Raw genomic sequence first — 19,378 nt, forward strand, 5'->3', positions numbered from 1 at the left:
GCCCCACACTCAGCTGGTCGCCCAAAGGAAGTTACCTTCATACAGCCAGACACTGGACTGGGGAAAGAGGCAATGAATGTTGAGTCAAACACGTGCACCAGAATTAAGTACCTCAGGAAATAAGCCATTTGGGAAATCAAACAGGTGCTTCCACATCCTGAATGTGTGGAACAGCAAATATTGGCGGAAGAAAGGGCAAGGAGGATACAAGCAACATATTCCTAGCACCTTTCTTGCAAGCCTGCCTTGACCTAAAAATGTAATGAAGACTCATTTCCTAGACAAAGCAGCTGGAAAGACTGACAATCAGTTTAAGAAAAAAAGCTTTGAGAGGCTGTAATTGTCACCCAAGACAACGGCAATATTGTAGACTCATTAACTGCTCTACACCCACAGGGCTGTTTAGCCAGGGCTACGCAGACAGGCGAGAGAAAACAAAATGGAAAAGCTGCATCTCAGGTGTGGGTGCACGTACTCGAGTGTTCCTAAGTTCACATGTTCTTTGTTCAGTCGCGTGTCTCCTTAAATCCCTGGCCCGGGAACGTAATGCACCACCTCCTTGGATTTTTCCCTCTAGTGCTGTCCAAGGCCAAAAAAAACAGCAAGAAGCATGCACAGAAATCAGAACCACCCCTCCCAGCCCTTCCCCTTCCCCCAAGTGTGATATGCCAGTCCATTTGGCATCCACCCAGACCGCTCTTAAAAAAGGAAAATAATCCAAGATAGTTTGCCTCGTGCAATAAGGTGCTCTGACAGTCAAGCGGCTGCATTCCTCGATTAGAAAGAAGCCAGTTTCTGTGATATTAGTGCACAAGTGGATTCTGCAGAGGTGTATTCCAGTCAGAACTGAATGAAACCAGTCTTTGCTCCCTCTAGACCAGTAGCCAGTTAAGAGTCAGCCCTGTTTCGGAAAGGAGTATTTTAAATGAAGTTTGTCCCAAACATAAAAGGGAAACTACTTAAATGCAACTGAAGTGATTGTAGGCTTCAAGGAAGGTTTGAGCAGACAGTTTTATTTAACAAGTCTTGCCCAGTACAATGTTTGACAAAGGCAACATTCACCAATCTTGTGAAATTTTGTCCATTCAAAAACCTCAGTATTAACTGTAGATAGATACAGGCTATGTGGATGGCCCCGTTTCCTTATCTTATCTGTTTCCTTGGTTTCAGTATTGCTATGTGGGTGAAGACAGGAAGAAGCCTACTGCATTCACCAAATGCACCCAAGTCTGAGGAACAGCAGAAGCTTAAAGAAAAGGGACAACTTAGTATAAAACTATGATTTGAGTGCAGCATCACTGATTCGGTCCTCATCCATTAAAATTTATGTCACTTTTATTCAAAGAGGAATCAAAGGTTAGAGTTCTAGTTCATTCTTGATCTGTTTGCTAGTACGTGCGTATGCTCAGGGAACAAACATGCCTACCCCTTAAACATCCTTTGTTTGCAGGCACACCAGTGAAGCAGTGCGGCTACATGGTACTATCTGTTAACCAAGAACAGTAAGTGTAGTATTTGAGCCTAGGGTAATAACAAACAGCTCGGGTTTGTTAATTCATCCAAATAAACTATTCAATCAAATCAGACCCCCTCCCTCCTGCAAAAGGCAGGCATTGTGACCAGCTGGGTCACTTAAACACCATCAACAGAGCAAGCAAACAGGCTGGGGTAAAAAACAACATCCGACAGAAGAAACAAAAGAGGAGAAGAGGCCAAACTTGCCAGGAATTATATTCTTTGAGCCACACGTGAGTCCTGCTAGTTAGAACTGAGCAGAAACCAGTGCCAGAAGCCACAAGGAGATGCAGCTTGGAGAACCTGAGCAAAAAAGCAAGCAAGCCTAAGAACCTGTTGAGTGGAAGAGGAAAGGATTGAATTTTGTTAAATGGTCCCAGCAGGCTTCCATTCTGGGAGCACCTCATGCAGAAGGCCTGGAGCCACAGCTTACAAATTCCACCCGAATGCAACTTAGCCAGTGGGCCAAGTGTTAACAGACAGCACGAAGCCAAGCACTACTGCTACCTAAGCAGTTTCTGAACTCCAGGTGGTGGCCGTCTTCCCCGCTGAAGTTTCACGACATCCACATGACCAATTCTGTTTAAAATGTTTGTGGATACCAAGTGTGTGCTGCTCTACTTTTAAATGGAAGTAGTTCATACCTTCAAAAGCAGATGTTCTTAATGTGTCCTTAATCTCCACAGACAGCTTATCTGTAAAATATAAATGAATACACAATTAAATAAGGAAACCAGAGTTTTAACAGACTACTAGGATGTGATAGAGACCACAATCTTATCAGGGCTCAGCAGGCCAAGTTTTAGTCCATGGCTTTAAGTAAGCATAATCCATTGGAAGTGTTGCTAATTTTTTTGCCATCCTCCCATTTCTGTAGCTGGATCTCCTTTAATTTGCTTTGTCACCTAATGGCTACACAAAGCAAAATAGGCTTTAGATTACTGACCCATTCCTGAACGCTAAGAGAGTGTACATTTACGGTACGGCATGGACCGCCATTTGTACAGCAGCCTCTGATAAAAACTAGCACCAGAGGGGACTACCGTGATAATCTAGTTTGAACACCTGTGTATTGCAGCCCACAAAATCCCCAAATTAAATCCTTCTTTAAAATTAGAGCCTATCTTTTAGGAGAAAAGGAAAAACCTCCCAGCTCAATTTTAAAAACTGGTTTCTGATTAAGTAGGTTGCTGCCTATGAAAGCTTATGCCTCTCTGAATCAGTCAGTCTTCAAGGCACCCGCCTGCCCTGCCTTCTGCCCAATTTTAAAACTGTAAATGATGGGCAACCCATCATTATCCTTGATAATTAACCACTGCAACAACTTGCACTTGCTTAAGTTCGTGCATTTTTTTCTAATTTGAATTTTTCTGGCTTCAACTTCGAGCCCTGGATAATTTTATACCACTGCCGGTTTGATTGAAGAGCTCTGTGCTATCAAAGTCCTGCTCCCTGTAATACAGGTACTTCTACTGATCATGTCACAACCTTCTCTTTGACCTCCAATAAGCTAAATAGGTTCTCTCTCACCATGAGACAGGTTTCCAAGTCCTTAAATAAATGTTTGCAGCCTCTCAGACCCCTTCCAATTTGTCAGTATCCTTGAAACCCCGGATATCAGAACTGGACCAAATACTCCAGTTATTTACGGAAGATACAGAAGCAGGAGTAGGGAGATTTCACATTTTCCTGTTTCTATATCCAAGAATCACATTGGCCCTTTTTTGCCGCATCACTGTACTAGGAGCTGACTTTTGAGTAATTATTCTTTAAAGTTACTTTTTCTAGGTCACAGATTCCTAAACTGTGGTCCATCACTAGTGGTCCAAACACTGCCGACTCAAAAATGCTGTTGCTTCTCTTGGTTTCTGGTTGAGAGGAGAAAGAGCAAGAAGAAACAGCACAAGCAACATCTCTCAGAAAGAACGTCACCCTTAACACAAGAGAGAGCAAAAATGCAGTGTGCCTTCACAAGTGTTACTGCTTTATGTAAGCAGTTGTTCTACGTGCCACAGGTATGCCAGGAGATTGTGAATAAGGATACAGGTCACCATGTGACGAGCTGTTAAAATGATGACTACATCATGAAAACATCTGAGAAGCTGTAGGCAGTTTGATTTTATTCTCGATTACTTCATGCCTCATTGTTTTGTGTGTTTATATACCGAAAGAACACGCCGCAGCCCCCGCAACAGCCCTCCATGCAGAAGTGTACGTAGCATATCAGCTGACGAAGCCCTAATCAGAGCTGAAGGTCAGTGAAACTTTTCATAAAACAGTAGAAAAGTTGGGCTGGGAGGGACTTCCAGATATCATCTAGTCCACTCCCTGCCTGAGGCAGGGTCATTCCTATCCAAGCCATCCTATACAAATCTATCCTCCAACCTCTGCCGTCAATCCTGACCCGACACAAGACATCACACCCGAGCCCACCACCATTAAAGCAGGGGGACCACAGCATTTGTACCAGTGCTTCCCTTATTCACTTAGTGCCCAAAAGGTTCCCAGACCTTTGACATGGCAAAACTTACTTTAAAAGTGAAGACAAGACAAAAACTTCTTTTACTGCGCTTCAGGCAAGACGAGCTGGTACTTAAAAGGCAATACAGAATATATCTTTCCATGCCAACACGGGGGAATGCTTATATTCCCAGATATAATAGAGCTAAATTTGTCCCAGATTCTAGGAGATGGATATTTGTCAGCTTTGCCCTTACATTACATTACATTACTGAAACTATGCCCCAATACTAGTACTGGAAGGCTGCTCCAGAAAGTTGTTCTGGAATGGTTAAAAACTTCTCATTTCCAACAGAAATATACTCTTGGCCAGTTAATATCTATTTGCTCTTGTGTGAGCGTGGCCCTTAGCTTAAATAACTCTTCTTTGCTGTTTGCTCACCACCTGGCATATTTAGAGGGCAATCAACCAAACCCTCTTTACAGTCTTCGTTTTCCAGACCAAACAAGTGAACTTCTAGGAAAAACAGGCTCTTCACTCCCCTCAGCATCTTCACAGACTTTTTCTGTACCTGCTCCAATTTAAAGTCGGTTTTCTTCATAGGCAACCAGAAGGTGAAGGAACCTCTTGGCTTCTCTCATCCAGGAATATCTAGGTTCTTCCGCTGTTAGCGGTATTTGTTCTACAGTCTTTCCCTTGGAAACTAAAGTCTCCCACGATGACACTGTTGCACCTCCCTCTCTAGCATATTAGTAAGACAGACCCTAAAGCGTGGAGCAGACGGCTAGCACAGTACCGCAAATACTGTCACATTCACCATCTTTCCCTAAAGTGATTTTGATACAAGCCAATTCTTGTTTATCCATGTTGACCCTTATTTCCTTACAGCCTATCACTTCATCACACGACATGAACCCCTTCCTTCTATTGCTGTCCGTCCTAAACGGCACCTTTGTTGTCCCACTCGTGATGATCACTACTCCATTGCCTTTGTTTTCCCTACAACGTCCAGGTTCACATCCTTTCCTGGCAGTTCGACTTCTCCTTTTCCTTGTCCAGGCTTCTTGCATTACAGAAGAAATATTTCAGTTGCCTTTAGTCGACTTTGCCTAATTTTCTAGCCAGGTATCGACTACTTAACTCCTGCTCCTGGGGGGTTTTGTTGGGTTTTTGCTCCTACTGTTACATTCCTCGGGAAGGCAGAGCAAGGTGGAGCCTGGGAGATTAACCTGTTCAGAGAGACGCAAGCTTTCAGGGGCAACAGCCTAGCATCTGATGAAGTATGAGAGCTCAAGCCTCTCTAAACAAGCTGCTGTTTACAAAGTGCCACTCTATCAGGCCTTCTGCCCGGCTTCAGACCCACACACCTAACTAACCTCCTTTACATTCCTGTATTCACTGATGTATCCTCATCACGTATAGGATGCATTTAGTAAACCAGGACACTGCTTCTTATAGTCCCAAAATGACATGCATAATCCTTGTAACTGTGGGTAACAATTGCCCTTCCTCACCATGCTACCACTTCCTTTCTGGGCATCAAGTGCACATTTGTTCTGGCAGCAAGTAAGCCCGTGCTGTCCCCTGTCTATCCCACTTGCTAATGAAGTAACCTAATGCCACTTGTTAAGCACGTGTGTTGAGCAAAAAGGCTGCTCCCAATACACAAATGAGAACATAAGAAATGCCACACTGAATTACCCAAGTCCTCTTTAAAAAAAAAGTTTTAAAAGATCCTTTGACTAAACTGCATGCACTTTCATAAACAGTGAAAGGGTAGGCCACCCCCAGGACATGTGCCAGAGCATGACATATGAAGGCATTTTGCTTGGTATATGGCACCTCAGGGAACGGGCCAGAGTTGCACTGCCACAAGGAGTGGGTCACTCATGGCTCCCCCACCATCCAACCCTGGCACAACATCTTACAAGTCGAGATGTGTTTTTGGGGGTGTTGGTTGTAGCCACGTTGGTCTCAGGACATAGGCAGACAAGGTTCTTTGGGTGAATCTAGTATCTTTTTATTTGACCAAATAAAAAATTGTTGGAAAAACTTCTTCTTTGTACCCAAAAGCTTGCAAAGAAGAACCTTTCCAACTGCTTTAGTTGATCTGATAGAGATGCATTTTTGTCACTCTGCCAAAAAATGATGCTAACCCCTGGTATATAAATGTAGAAAATCTCTTCAATCAGATTCATAGTACCAAATGTCATAACAGATTCCCCAAACTACCAAATATTTTCAGTGCCCTTCAAGTCCACAAGTCAAGACTATCTGCTTCCCTATATCCTGGAGAGGGGGTCAGACAGACCTTTAACACTTGAATTTGTGCCTTCTCGCCTTCATGTTTTACTACTTTATCCCAAGACAGGGATTTTCTTCTAATGCTTGCTTTGTATTTGAGGGATCACACTAACACCTCACTAATATTGAAGTTAAAAGGGAAGGACGCAGCACAGCTGAAGTGTTCCACATGTAAAGCAATGTCACTGCATATAGCGTCATGGGTTTAGTCCAAATTTTGTAAAGTCTGATCTATCCAACCTGAGAGAGTGGTCATGAAGCCCACAGGTACCTACATCTTCCATTTCCACCATATTTCTTTGCTATAGAAAGAAAAAACAAAAAAAAACAAAAAAAAAACACCAAAAAAAACACACTTCTCTTGGCACTACTCCCTCTCCTGCCAAAGTAATATAAACTGTAAATAGTTTGCATCAGCAACCTGAAAGCTAGGAGAAATTAAGAACGCACTTTCCCTCGGCTAGTGCCTCCTGCCGATTCAAGATGACCATTTCATAGATTTCATAGACATTAGGGCTGGAAGGGACCTCGGAAGATCATCGAGTCCAGCCCCCCGCCCAAAGGGCAGGAAGTCAGCTGGGGTCGTAGGATCCCAGCAAGATGAGCATCCAGTTTCATCTTGAAGGTGTTCAATGAAGGCGCTTGAACCACCTCCGGTGGCAGGCTGTTCCAGACCTTGGGGGCTCGGACAGTAAAGAAATTCTTCCTTATGTCCAGCCTGAAACGATCTTGTAGTAGTTTGTGACCATTCGTCCTCGTCATCCCTTGGGGCGCTCTGGTGAACAAAGGTTCCCCCAGATACTGGTGGTCACCCCTGATAAACTTGTAGGTGGCCATCAGATCACCCCTGAGCCTGCGCTTTTCCAGGCTAAAGAGCCCCAGGGCTCTCAGCCTGTCATCGTAGGGTCTGCTTCCCTGAGCTCTGATCATGCGCGTGGCTCTTCTCTGGACTCTCTCAAGCTTCTCCACATCTTTTTTGAATTGTGGAGCCCAAAACTGGACGCAGTACTCCAGCTGCGGCCTCACTAAGGCCGAGTACAGGGGGAGAATGACATCCCGGGATTTGCTTTAGAAGCATCTATGGATGCAAGCCAGCATTTTGGTCGCTTTACTAGCCGCAGCATCGCACTGCAGGCTCATGTTCATCTTGTGGTCAATGATGACCCCCAAGTCTCTTTCTTCCATAGTGCTAGCCAACATAGCACTGCCGAGCCTATAAGGATGCTGCGGGTTTTTCCTCCCAAGGTGGAGAACCTTGCATTTATCGGCGTTGACCACCATCAGATTCTCATCCGCCCACTTGCTGAGCCTGCCCAGGTCAGCCTGTATCATCCGCCTGTCTTCTGATGTGGATGCTTTGCCCCAAAGTTTGGTGTCATCGGCGAACTTGGCCAGTCCGCTTCTGACTCCAGTGTCCACATCATTAATGAAGATGTTGAACAGTATGGGTCCAAGGACAGAGCCCTGGGGGACCCCACTGGTCACAGGACACCACGATGAGTGACTTCCATCAATTACTACCCTCTGGGTCCGACCCCGGAGCCAATTTTCCAGCCAGTGGATCGTGGAGGACCCAAGGCGACAATTGGCCAGTTTCTCCAAGAGACGATCATGGCACACCAGATCGAAGGCTTTTTTGAAGTCAAGATATATGACATCAATCTCATCTCCTTTGTCCAGGTGATAGGTCACCTGGTCGTAGAAGGAAATGAGATTGGTCAAGCAAGACCTACCCACAACAAACCCGTGCTGGCTATCCCTTAAGATGTTGGCATCGGCCAGTCCATTAAGGATGGCCTCTTTAATAAACTTTTCTAAGATCTTCCCCAGGATAGAAGTCAGGCTGATGGGCCTATAGTTAGCCGGATCCACTTTCCTCCCTTTCTTGAAGATAGGCACCACATTGGCCTTCTTCCAGTCTTCGGGCACTACACCAGAGCGCCAAGAGTTTTCAAAGATCCGCGCTAGAGGCTGGGCTATGATGCTCGCCAGCTCCTTGAGTACCCTGGGGTGAAGATTGTCAGGGCCGGCTGACTTGAAGGTATCCAGCTTCTCAAGATGTTCCTTCACAAAGTCAGCATTAATGGAGGGCAGGGGATCACCCTCACCCGGACTTCCCGGCCCTGTAGCGGGCACGGGCGTCCCATGGGGCTGATGAAAGACCGACGCAAAGTACCTATTTAATAGGTTGGCTTTTTCCTGGGCGTCAGTTGTCAGTTGCCCCATCTGGTTCAGCAGGGGTCCAACGTTGCCCCTGCTTTTCCTCCGGCTCCCCACATATCTGAAAAAGGACTTTTTATTGTCCTTGATGCTCAAAGCTAGCTGGAGTTCAGTTGCAGCCTTGGCTTTCCTGGTCAGCTCCCTACAGGATGGGACCAGTGCAGAATAATCCTCCTTGGAGGTGACTCCCATCCTCCATCCTTTGTAGGCCTTTCTTTTTAGCCTCAGGAGGTCTGCTAGGTCCCTGGAGAGCCAGGGGGGCTGCTGTGCCCTCTTGCTGCCTTTCCTCCGAGATGGAATAGACTTAGTTTGTGCATTGAGGATCGCTCCCTAGAGGAGCAACCACTCTTCTTGAACTCCCCTCTCCCTGCGGTCGCGGTCCCTTAGGGCCTCACTGACAAGCCTCCTGAGCTTGTCAAAGTCGGCTTTCCTGAAGTCAAGGACTTCCGTGTTGCTAACTGACTTGCCAGCTTTTCGGCGGATGGTGATTTTTCCCCGAGGTTATCTAAACTGATTGGTAAAACAAAACAGTGATGGCAAAAATGTTGACCTTAGTTCATACAGCCAGGTACCATCACTAATACAGATGGCCAGCAGCTTGACAACAGCACAGTGGTGCCAAATGCTCTTCTACATGAAGTCCACCCTGTCTAGAGAAAAAACAAAAAACCAACATTTCAAGTATCAGGAATCGGACTTGAATGAAACCACGTTGTGACATATCCACTACTTCTAAATATCGGGATCAAAGAATAAATTGCATAGGGATTCTGGAGGCCCAGGCAATCTCACATGGCTCGTTAGCTGGTAAACGCCACACGGGACGCTGACCTCTGGCTGACCTAGAAATCAGAAGAAACTGGACAACAGGACAAGAGCTAGGAATGCACAAGACAAGACAAGAGATGGGCAGGAAAAGACAGCCTAAAAGAAATCATAACCAGAAACAACCTTCTAATACAACCCGGAAGACAGAGTGGCTTTTCCAGACAATTGCCAAAAGCAGGTCTTGAATTTCTGAAGAGCCTTAATTGATGTGGTCAGCGGCAAACATGGCCATTAGTAAAATGTTCCTTTCTTTGAAAGCCCACTCAAGCCACTTTCTACACAGCCAAATGTTTTACTTAATTGCTGCCTTGGTAAAGAGAATGAACGCCTGCTGCTACCTGCACCAATTTGAAGAGTACATTTCTAGCATACAGCTTTTGTACTTCCTTTACTAAAGAAATGTAGTCAAGAAGACTGATATGAATTAAAAGCAAGATGCATATTTAAAACAGAGTAGCTATTCCTGACTAACTTCTCATATGGGGGGCTCTGACTACGGAGGAATGGCACTTTATTTCCAGTCAACTTAATCCACCTCTCAAATATTTTATAATATTTCCCTGTGGAGAAATACCCTCAGAGTTAACCTAATTATAGTCTGGAAGAGAATTACTAATCAGCAAGGCGACTGCTGGAAAAATTGGCTTGACAAAGTGTTGGCTGGGATGATGTAGCTGGGGCTGGTCCTGCTTTGGGCAGGGGGTTGCACTAGATGCGAACTCCTGGGGTCCCTTCCCACCCTCATGGTGTGCGATTCTAATGTTTGAGGTCCTTTCCAGCCTACTTTTCTACCACTCTATGTACTCTCTTTGTAAAGACCCATCACGGCTCCAAGGTTGATATTCCACCCATAAACCAGCCAGGCATCACTGTCTAGCAGTCCACCTACCTATTCTTTGGACAATGAGAATAAAGGAGTATCCACCTCATTTTGCTGAACAGCAGATTCTGAAGATTCAACGAGTTTGTGTAATAAAAAGTTAAATCAACTCAATTATGTGCATCCCAGAATGAACAAGGTCAACTTCTACTAACTAAGTCTCTCAAACCAGAGAACATGTCAGCGCTCTACTCTGTGCACTTTATTAGCTGCGACTAGTTTTAGTACTTTCAACTTCCATACTGCACGCCGCTTTCATCCAATGAACTCAAAAGTTCTTACAGGGGTAGAAAAAGGAGTCAAAAAAAGATTAGTTGGAAGCAATTTGCTCTGGTTCCTAGTGAACATTACACAGCAGAGTACAGAACCCAAGCAACCCAACCCTGACCAACAGCCACCTAAATTAGCATTAACAACCCTGTTGGGAAAGTATAGGGCAGTGACTGTCAACCAGGGTGTTGCATCACCCTGGGGTGCCACGAGATCCTTTTAGGGGTGCCACACAATAGGAATAGAAATCCATGGTGTCCAAAATATTCCAATCTGCTGTGATCTTCAAGTCTTTTTTAAAACAGAAGAATCGCTCTATTTTACCATAGTCAAAGACGTGCGATAGGCAAGAGCTGGCATTTTCCAAGAGGGACCTTGAGTCTAAAAGGGCTGAAAACCGCTGGCATGTGAGACTAACAACTGGAATCCCAAGGCAGCCTGATGTCCACAGTCTCCAATATTAACAAGATCAAACACTAAAAAGGGCCTGATTAAACAACAATATGGATAAGAAACGGAGCAAAAGCTCTATCACTTCCCTTTCCACTTCCATAGGAACATGAAAAGCTCTCTTGCAAGTAGGTTCATAAAAGCGCAACAGCAACTTCATTTAGGAGCTTTGTTGTACATTATTTTTGTCAGCTCAGGGAGATTTTAACCCCTGTATCATCTACACGTTAGACACGTGCAAACTAGTTTTAGGCACTTTAAAGCTATGCTCTCCAGCCAGGTGCATCTTTGATCTGTTACCCAGCTCATGCTCCACAAATGTGTGGCTACTTCCCAGAGATAAGCTGCCCAATTCCAGTCCTCTAGCATCCCAGGATGCAGTGTCCCCTCCCCCCCCACCCTCCTGTTCTGTGTAGACAAACTTTCCACCCTCTGAACTCTACTGCCTAAGAGGTGGTACTGGCACCAAACCAACTCTCCCTCCTGCCCCTGGGGGTGTGACCTGGCCAGGCACCTCCCAGGGGCACAGACTGGGCCACAAGGGAGGCCAGATCAAGGCTCCCATGAGCTGGGGCTTCCCTCCCAGGGTAGAGGTAGTGTCCCTATGACCTGGGGCTACACAACCTCAATTTATTAAAATGAGAGACTCTTTAAAATTTACTTCTTTTCTCTATTTTATCTTTTAGCAGCTTCACTGGCTGACCTTCATTTCACCACCTAGCCCCCATTCCTACTCATTGCCTCTCTGCCTCCCATTTCCCATCATTTCGTTACCCAGTCCCCATCATTAAACTCTCCCCTTCCAGCCCCATACTCTGGTCCTCCCCAAACCCTTTCTCCAACCCACCCCCACCTAGAGCAGCGATACAAGCCGCACCAGCCCCCTTAGGGCAACTCAGAGCGGTATCTCCTAGTCAGGTCCCTGCTCACCAGCCCTCTAATGAAAAGTCACAGCTGTGCAAGTCGGGGACAGTCAGACAAGGCTTTCAGCCTGAATATGTAACTACTCTAGAAATCAAGCCAACGCTACCACCGATCAACATTTGAGAAAAAGTGTAATGTGTAACAAAGCCCTAACACTCCTAAATTTGGTTTAGCCCTCGCGCCAAACCTAACCCTAAAGTCAGTCTGACAGCACATGATTCCTACCTTTGGTTGCCAAGAATACCCAAACCTATTACACAAACCCAAGAAATCTGCAGAATTAACATACAAATAAGTCCAAGGGGCTGACAGCCCCGCAAGACACTACAGAGAGGGGTACCATCAGCCCCAAGACGTTCCTAGCAGCTACAAAGGCTCTTTGCATCGACCTTCTGAACAAAATGTTCTGATTTCCTGACCTGTTGAAGGTGGCCACCTATTCTGACAGATGCTACTTACTTTAAGGCTCCTTTATGCGAAGTTACTGTCAGACTTTACAACTACTGGAAACTCCACGTGAAACCACTTGTTGCTCAAAGAGCAAGTTTTCTGCCACACATCAGACTCCTGCGAGAGAATCCAGAGCATCAGCCACCTCCCTGAGAAAGCCGTACTTGCAATCATAGATGTCACCAGCCTGTAGGCTAACGTCCCACACCATGATGGCACACCTGCCTGCCTGACACACCTTCAAGAACACAGAGTACGCTCAGATTTGTGACAACATATTGCACAAATCATCCACAACTTCACTTCCAGCAATTATCACTTCTTCCAAGCCATGGGCATGGCTATGAGCATTTGCCAGCCTCTTCATGAGCTATCTGAAGGAAACATTTCTAGAAAACTGCACTAAACCTACATTACATAGATTATATTTTCATTATCTGGACTGAACACCTAGACTCACTTGGCGATTCCCACCACGTGTTTAAACAACCATCACCCTTTGATCAAACTCCTATACTAAAAAACTTTCTAGATACCACAGTCTACATCTGTGATAGCACCCTACAAACTACTATATACAGAACCACCCATGGACCACCAACCATACCCATATCCACAAGACCAACAATCATCACGAGCACACCAAAAGAGCTGTAATCTACAGCCAGACCTGCATCTGCTCTGAGAACACTTGTGATGCCCATCTGACCAGCCTAAAATTTGCCTTTGTACAACAAGGATGCTCCAATAGAGAAACAGACTGTTCACTTGAAAGAGGTATCCAAATACCCCACAGTAACCCACTACAACACTAAACCCACTCCATGGCTGCACACCTCTGCTGGTTACCTACCACCCCGTGCTGGGACAGAGTCAGAATCACTAAACTACAGCCTATACTCAACAAAGATGAAACCTTGAGAGAAATATTCCCATCCCCTCCACTGCTGGCTTTCAAACGGCCCCCCAGCCATACCCAACTCATTGTCAAGAGTGACCTCACCACTGCCCAGCAGACAGCAAGTGCTGGCAGGAAAGACAACCTGTTCAGCACATCTCCACTGTCACTACTGCCAACACCTCCGTTACAAACAAACCAACCCAAAAAACAAACACCAGAATTCACAGTGCTGATACAGGTCTTTCCCAAAATGCGATGCACCTCATCCAGTGCACCAAATACTCTCATGGCAACTATGTGGGTGAGAACAAACAGCAACTATGCACCAGGATGAACTCTCACAGAAAAATACAAAGGATGGATCATTTCTACCTGGGAGCACTTTTACAGTCTTTGCTCCTATGCCCAAGGAAGGGCACTTGTGCCCAAATGATTGCAATTAAAGAAATTGTTTTGCAAAAATCTAGTTGGTCTAATGAAAAGATATCACCTGTACCACGAGTTCTGATTCCTAAAGGATGGAGATGCGCACATGCCATTAGCAGCATATTTCTCATACAACTACTATTCCCTCTCTGACTTCACAATCCTTGTGCTCAAGGAAAATCTACCCATTACCTTTTAAAGGCAAACTCGGAAGCAAAAATTCATAGGCTGGGTGGACACCGAGAACAAAGGACTACACACATTTGATTTTTTTTTTTTTATTTTTTTTTATGGCAAATTATAATTTTACCCGACTCCTGAATTCTTTCCATATTGGAAAGGTGAGACTGGTCCTCCCTTTTGATAGGCTTTGATCACCGGTAATCAGCTTCTTTTCTTCTGCTAAATATATGTCTGCCACCCCAGGGAATTTCCCTCATCCCCTTCCCACTCCTGTTTGGTTTTACTTGCTGTGTGTGCCTGGCTTCTTGGGGATCAAACATGAGGAAGAACACATCTTCAAACAGCTTTTGAATGCAACTATCCCAGCTACGCAGTTGGACCAGTAAGAGACATCACCCTAAAAATCCTTGCCTCACTTTCTGAACTATCACTACACCACTCTTACACTACTAAAAAACCCACACCACTTTAAAACAGTCATCCTATAAAGGGGATAAGAGTTTTCTAGATGCTTCAGGGGAAGAAAAAAAAAGCTTTATTAAAAGAGTGCTTAGGTTTCTGCTGCAAAAATCCCAAATGGGAAGAACCAGATGAAATGCACTGTTCAGCCACTGCAAACAGCTTGTTTTTGACGACGTGTATTGCAGCCAAGGAGGTTGGAGGGATGGGGATTATCCCTTGAAGAGCACGCAGTGCCTCTTCATGTGATCTGATGATCCTAGCATTTTCACCTGGTGATACATGTGGAAGCTCAGGAACGCCGCACCGCCACACACTGTCATTACACACAGACTTGCTGGGCAAAGGAAACTCCCTTGCCCTCATTTGCCTCAGAACCACGATCTTGAACAAGCTTCTGCATAGGCCTCTCCCATCAATGCTAGTGAAGGCAAAGCACTAGAAAAGACACCACTGGCCACACTGGCATCGCAATGGCCAGGGCCCAAAGCAGCCAGCTCCCCAAAACAATCAGGTCTTCTAGACCAAAGAAAAAGCCAAGTTCCCACAAGAAAGAGCCAAATACAAAAGCTGGCCCGCCTGAAGGTGCTATTGAAACAGCAGCAGCCCATACCAATGGTTTTATTTTGTTTGCTGGTTCTTGTTTTGTTTTTTTTAGAGCCTTGGACCATACAAATTTAGGCTTCATTTTCCACAACATCAGATCAAAAGAGTTGCAAGAAAGCTAAGGATTAGATAAATCAAGGTTTAGAGAGAGTGTAGGAAGAAAGTTTTTAAAAAAAATCCCTACTTGAAGGGGAAGTTAGCTCCAAATGCAGACGTTTGGCACCAACCTCGGAGAAGCCTCCACTACTGACTTAAATATAATTAATGTCTCAGGGCCGACTTAAACAAGTATCAAAAGGCCACTGGGATTTGGACTGGGATCCACTGATGCTCCTGCTGAGCACTAAAGAGAAAACCCAGAGGTTCCTGGCTACAGACTCTTGCTTCTCTGTTCAGGGTCAGCCCAATAAATCACCACATTTGGTTTTAGGAAGGAATTTACCCAATGACCAGATTGTCGTGGATTGTGGGGGGTTTCATTTGCCTCCACAGCTGGGAGCATGGCTCCCTTCCTTGGATCTCTGCAGCATATTAAGAAACTCCTTCCGGTCCAGTGTCCTGCAACGGCAGGACATTGGCAATGCCTTCACACCCCTGCTGTACCTATAGCAAGTTAAACAGTGTTTTTAATGTTTCACGTTTGGTAGTTATGGGTGAGGGGTGTTTCTAGGAGTTAAGGGATAAAAAAAAAAATCTCAGACAAACCCCTGTCTAGGATGGTTTAGGCAGGAATGATCCAGCCTTGAGCAGGGAAAGGGATGGACTAGATGTGACATCCTAAAACCTCTTCCAGCCCTACTTTTCTATGATTCAATTAACTTGGTTTCTTCTGGGGGAAAAAAAAACCAAGCTGGTTACACATCATGAAAAGTGGAAAGATAGAAATGAACATTTTTGGTGTGCATTTAAGAGCACTATTAGAAAGAGCATCTGACAGAACTAGACTACAGTAAATGGATAGGAATATGAAGCTACAGGAAAAGCACTGTTTTTAGACGGTTTGCAAAAAAAAAAACAAAAAAAAAAAACAAACAACTAACCCCAGTTAACCAGTATTAGCATGGAGGCATGTCAAACAGGCTGCCGGTGTATTGGACACTGTACTCCAGAGAGAGCCAAGAACTCGGAGCTGAACAATCACTTTGCAGACCTCGCTGCTCTCAACTGGTAGCCAGCAACAGGCATACCAGAGGAAGGTAATTCAATAGATACAGCTGATTAAGAAAAAAAAACCCTCCTAGATCACATGGCCCAGGCTACTAATCTCGCCTGTATTTGATCTAATTGCTTCACAGCACAGAATCCTTCCCTGGTCTGAGCCAAACACAGGACTATGATTATAGCTTAATAGCTGCCTCCTTCAATCTCATCATTTTTAGGCGACTCAAATGACTGTTTGATTACCATTGGGCAATCATTAATAAAGTGGAATCAAAACTAGAAACCTTTCATATTTCAACTCCAGTCCAAGGGTGAGCAGCTCGAGAACCTTTTCTTCACTATGGGTCACTAGACAGATCAAGGAACATAGTGATATTAAAAGATCGCACATGAAAAGGAAGAAAAATCTTGCATTAGAGACTTTTCAAGTACATACACTGCCAATTTCTTGGGAGTTACACTACTTGCTCATGGCTCCACCCTTAACTGCACCTCCTATTATCTTTCTGCAAAAAGACAAACCCTAGGACAGACAGGTCCATCCTGAGTCACCGAGTCCAGGCCTCCATGACTGCAGTAACCACATCACACAATCCCATCCCTTGCCCCACCCCCAGAAGATCTTATCCAAAAATAAGTAGAACTTGTGTGTCAATGATTCACAAACCTTCCCCAACTAGGTTGCATCCTTTCCTTCTAAATTCTTGACATGTCCTTCTGACATCACTTCGCAGCTAAGCGGGAGCTCCCTATTTTCCCCTCCCACAATCTTCCTCCTTCACTTCAGCAGAGACCCGCACCCATCTTCCTTCCACGCCCTGACAATTACACCCTTCGATTCTGGCTGCCTCTGACTTAATCATCTCTTGGCTCACACCTTAAGGCAGTCTTCCTACACATCTTCACAACTCAGCCTTTCTTCTGTCCATGTTACTGAAGCGCTATCAAGAACGGCTTCAAAAATGCCAGGTTCTCTTCTCCAAGTGGATTTGTTTCCTCCCATCCTGCCCCTTGCAAATAAAAAAAGCTTCTAGCCAAAAACAAGTGAAGAATATCATAATGGTGGCTCTTCTTCCACTTACCTTTTTAACAAAGAGAACCAAAACCTCATAAAAGGCGAGGCAATTGGCCAGCTGCAATTACTGCTCTCAACTGGCCAAGGAAACTCCACGCCCTATTATTTTTCATTGCACTGACTCTCCCACCCTCCCTCCTGCCCTGGTTTCATCCCTCTTGAACGTCCTCTTTTAGACTGTGCGGGATTTTGTGTCGCCCATCACTTAACACAAGAGGGCCCTGTGCTCGAGAGCCGAGGCACTACTGCAACACAAGTGTTAAATATAAACAGCACTTCCCCTTTGCAGTTCCCACAGCTTCCTACTAAAAGCTGCACAGCTATACAGGAGCCGGAACATTTTGTGAAACTTTGCTTCTGAACTGTACAAGGACAACAGTGGCCAGGGACCCTAAAACCTTCATTTTGTCTAGTTTTAAAAATATAAATAATAAAATAAACACCCAAATAATCAAAAATAAACAACCATGAAAATAATAAATAAAAAACAGCATAAGTAATAAATAAAATAATAAAAAAATAAATAAAAATAATAAAATAAAATTAACGATACCATAAAAATAAATGATAAAATAAAATACTATTCAGAAAGAACTTGCAATGAGTTCACTGCAAAGTCTGTAGCACTTCTGCCTCTCTGATTTCAGAAGTACCAGTCTTCACTTCTCCCTAGACATCCTGTTATAACATGCGCAGAGCTTTCATTCAACAGCAGCTTTAGAAAATGAAACCATGCTGCTTGACAGAGCTTGCAATGCTCTGATCTTCTTTGCACACGGAGAGGCAGAGTGTACAGGATTTCCAGCACTTTTGGAGCTTGGTACAAAACAGCTTCAGGAGTGACATGTTCCCATAGCAAGAGATTTAAAAGCAAAAACCAGGTATTGGAAAAGAAAAGAACTTGGAACTGCTCGAGGTTATATTTCACTATTTATAAGAAAGCATGAAAATTAAAGAGAATTAACCAAATCTACTTATCCATTCAACGTTGCTGCCTGCCAGCTTAGGTGTTTTAGCGCCAGAACTGTGTGCGAGAGGATATTCATTGACAAGTGCCCTCCATAGGTTAAAAGCCTTTCCTTATTTCATCATCCCCACAGAAGCAGGCTCAAGACAGAGGATGAGGTCATATAAGAATGTACATGAGGATGAAGAATTTCATGTCTGCAGCCCAAATTTTCAGAAACACTGCTTACTCCATCGGAATGGCAGGTATTCACCAAATTTTATACCAAGAGATGCAAAACTAGCAACCACCAGCACTGAATACCAAATTCTCTTTTAAAATCTTGCTTATGTTTTGTACTTATAAAAGATCCTCTTGAAAAAGAGCTAGTAAGAGTACCAGCAGTATTAACGTACTTTTCTTTATGGTGACAGAGGGCTGCATCAATACTAACTTGAGTGAAAAGATATAAAACAAAACAAAAAACAAAAAAACAAACCCTGCCCTGCCTTGAATTTGCAACCAAGACAGCCAAATTACGGCTGCAGGGGTGACATAGACACCTGTTAATATTAGAGTATTACAATTAAGCAAAAACATGCATCGGCATCAAGGTATCATAAATCCGGGCTGGATTCAAAACAGATTTAAAAAGTACTAACCAATAGGTTTAACTCCCTTTACAAAAAACCCACCCAGGAGACTAGGACCAGGATTTGTACCCACAAAAATAAAATCACTAATTCAGAATAAGTTGTGATCTCCAGCTGTGTTCCCAGGTGAGCAAATCCGGCTAACAGGCTCAATAATGTTTTGCCGCGTACAGCCAGCCTCCTTAGAGGCTTTCAAGACCCGGGCAGACAAAGCATTGGCTGGGATGATGTAGCTGGGGCCAGTCCTGTTTGGAGCAGGGGTTGGACTAGATGTGACCTCCTGAACTCCCTTCCAGCCCTCATTTCCTATGATTATATGATTCTATGTATAACCTGAATAGCAGACCACTGTCACTAGGCAGCAATGTTATGCCACAACATGGTAGATATTTTGGCCATCCTCAGGGTCAGCATGACACACAATTGTACCAAAGGGCCCAGCTATAACCTACTCAATCCCATGATATGGTTAAAACCATATATGATATACAAATAAGACAGCTAGAACTGGGTTTAGGCACATGCTTTAGAGAGGAGTACTCATCTAGAAGGGATATTTGTAACAGGAGAGAAAAAAAAATCCTTCCTGGTCCCATGTGGTAAGCAGCATGGGAAAACCAGACACCTTCCACTCTGATCTGCAACCCAAGGACAGCAAACCACTCC

At 44.5% G+C, this 19,378-nt stretch overlaps 1 protein-coding gene across 9 annotated transcripts in view; it reads right to left on the reverse strand.

The window, feature by feature from the left end:
* MAP4 (microtubule associated protein 4) overlaps positions 1-19,378 on the reverse strand; it is a 218,583-nt gene that overhangs the window by 164,442 nt on the left and 34,763 nt on the right. For all 9 annotated transcript variants that reach the window (XM_006260507.4, XM_014604463.3, XM_059729272.1 and 6 more), the window contains exon 2: positions 2,160-2,210. The gene's annotated coding sequence lies outside the window, so the exon portion shown is untranslated. The remainder of the gene's footprint in view (positions 1-2,159; positions 2,211-19,378) is intronic.

The sequence above is a fragment of the Alligator mississippiensis genome, chromosome 5 (assembly GCF_030867095.1).
Source record: "Alligator mississippiensis isolate rAllMis1 chromosome 5, rAllMis1, whole genome shotgun sequence".
Classification (NCBI taxonomy): domain Eukaryota; kingdom Metazoa; phylum Chordata; order Crocodylia; family Alligatoridae; genus Alligator; species Alligator mississippiensis.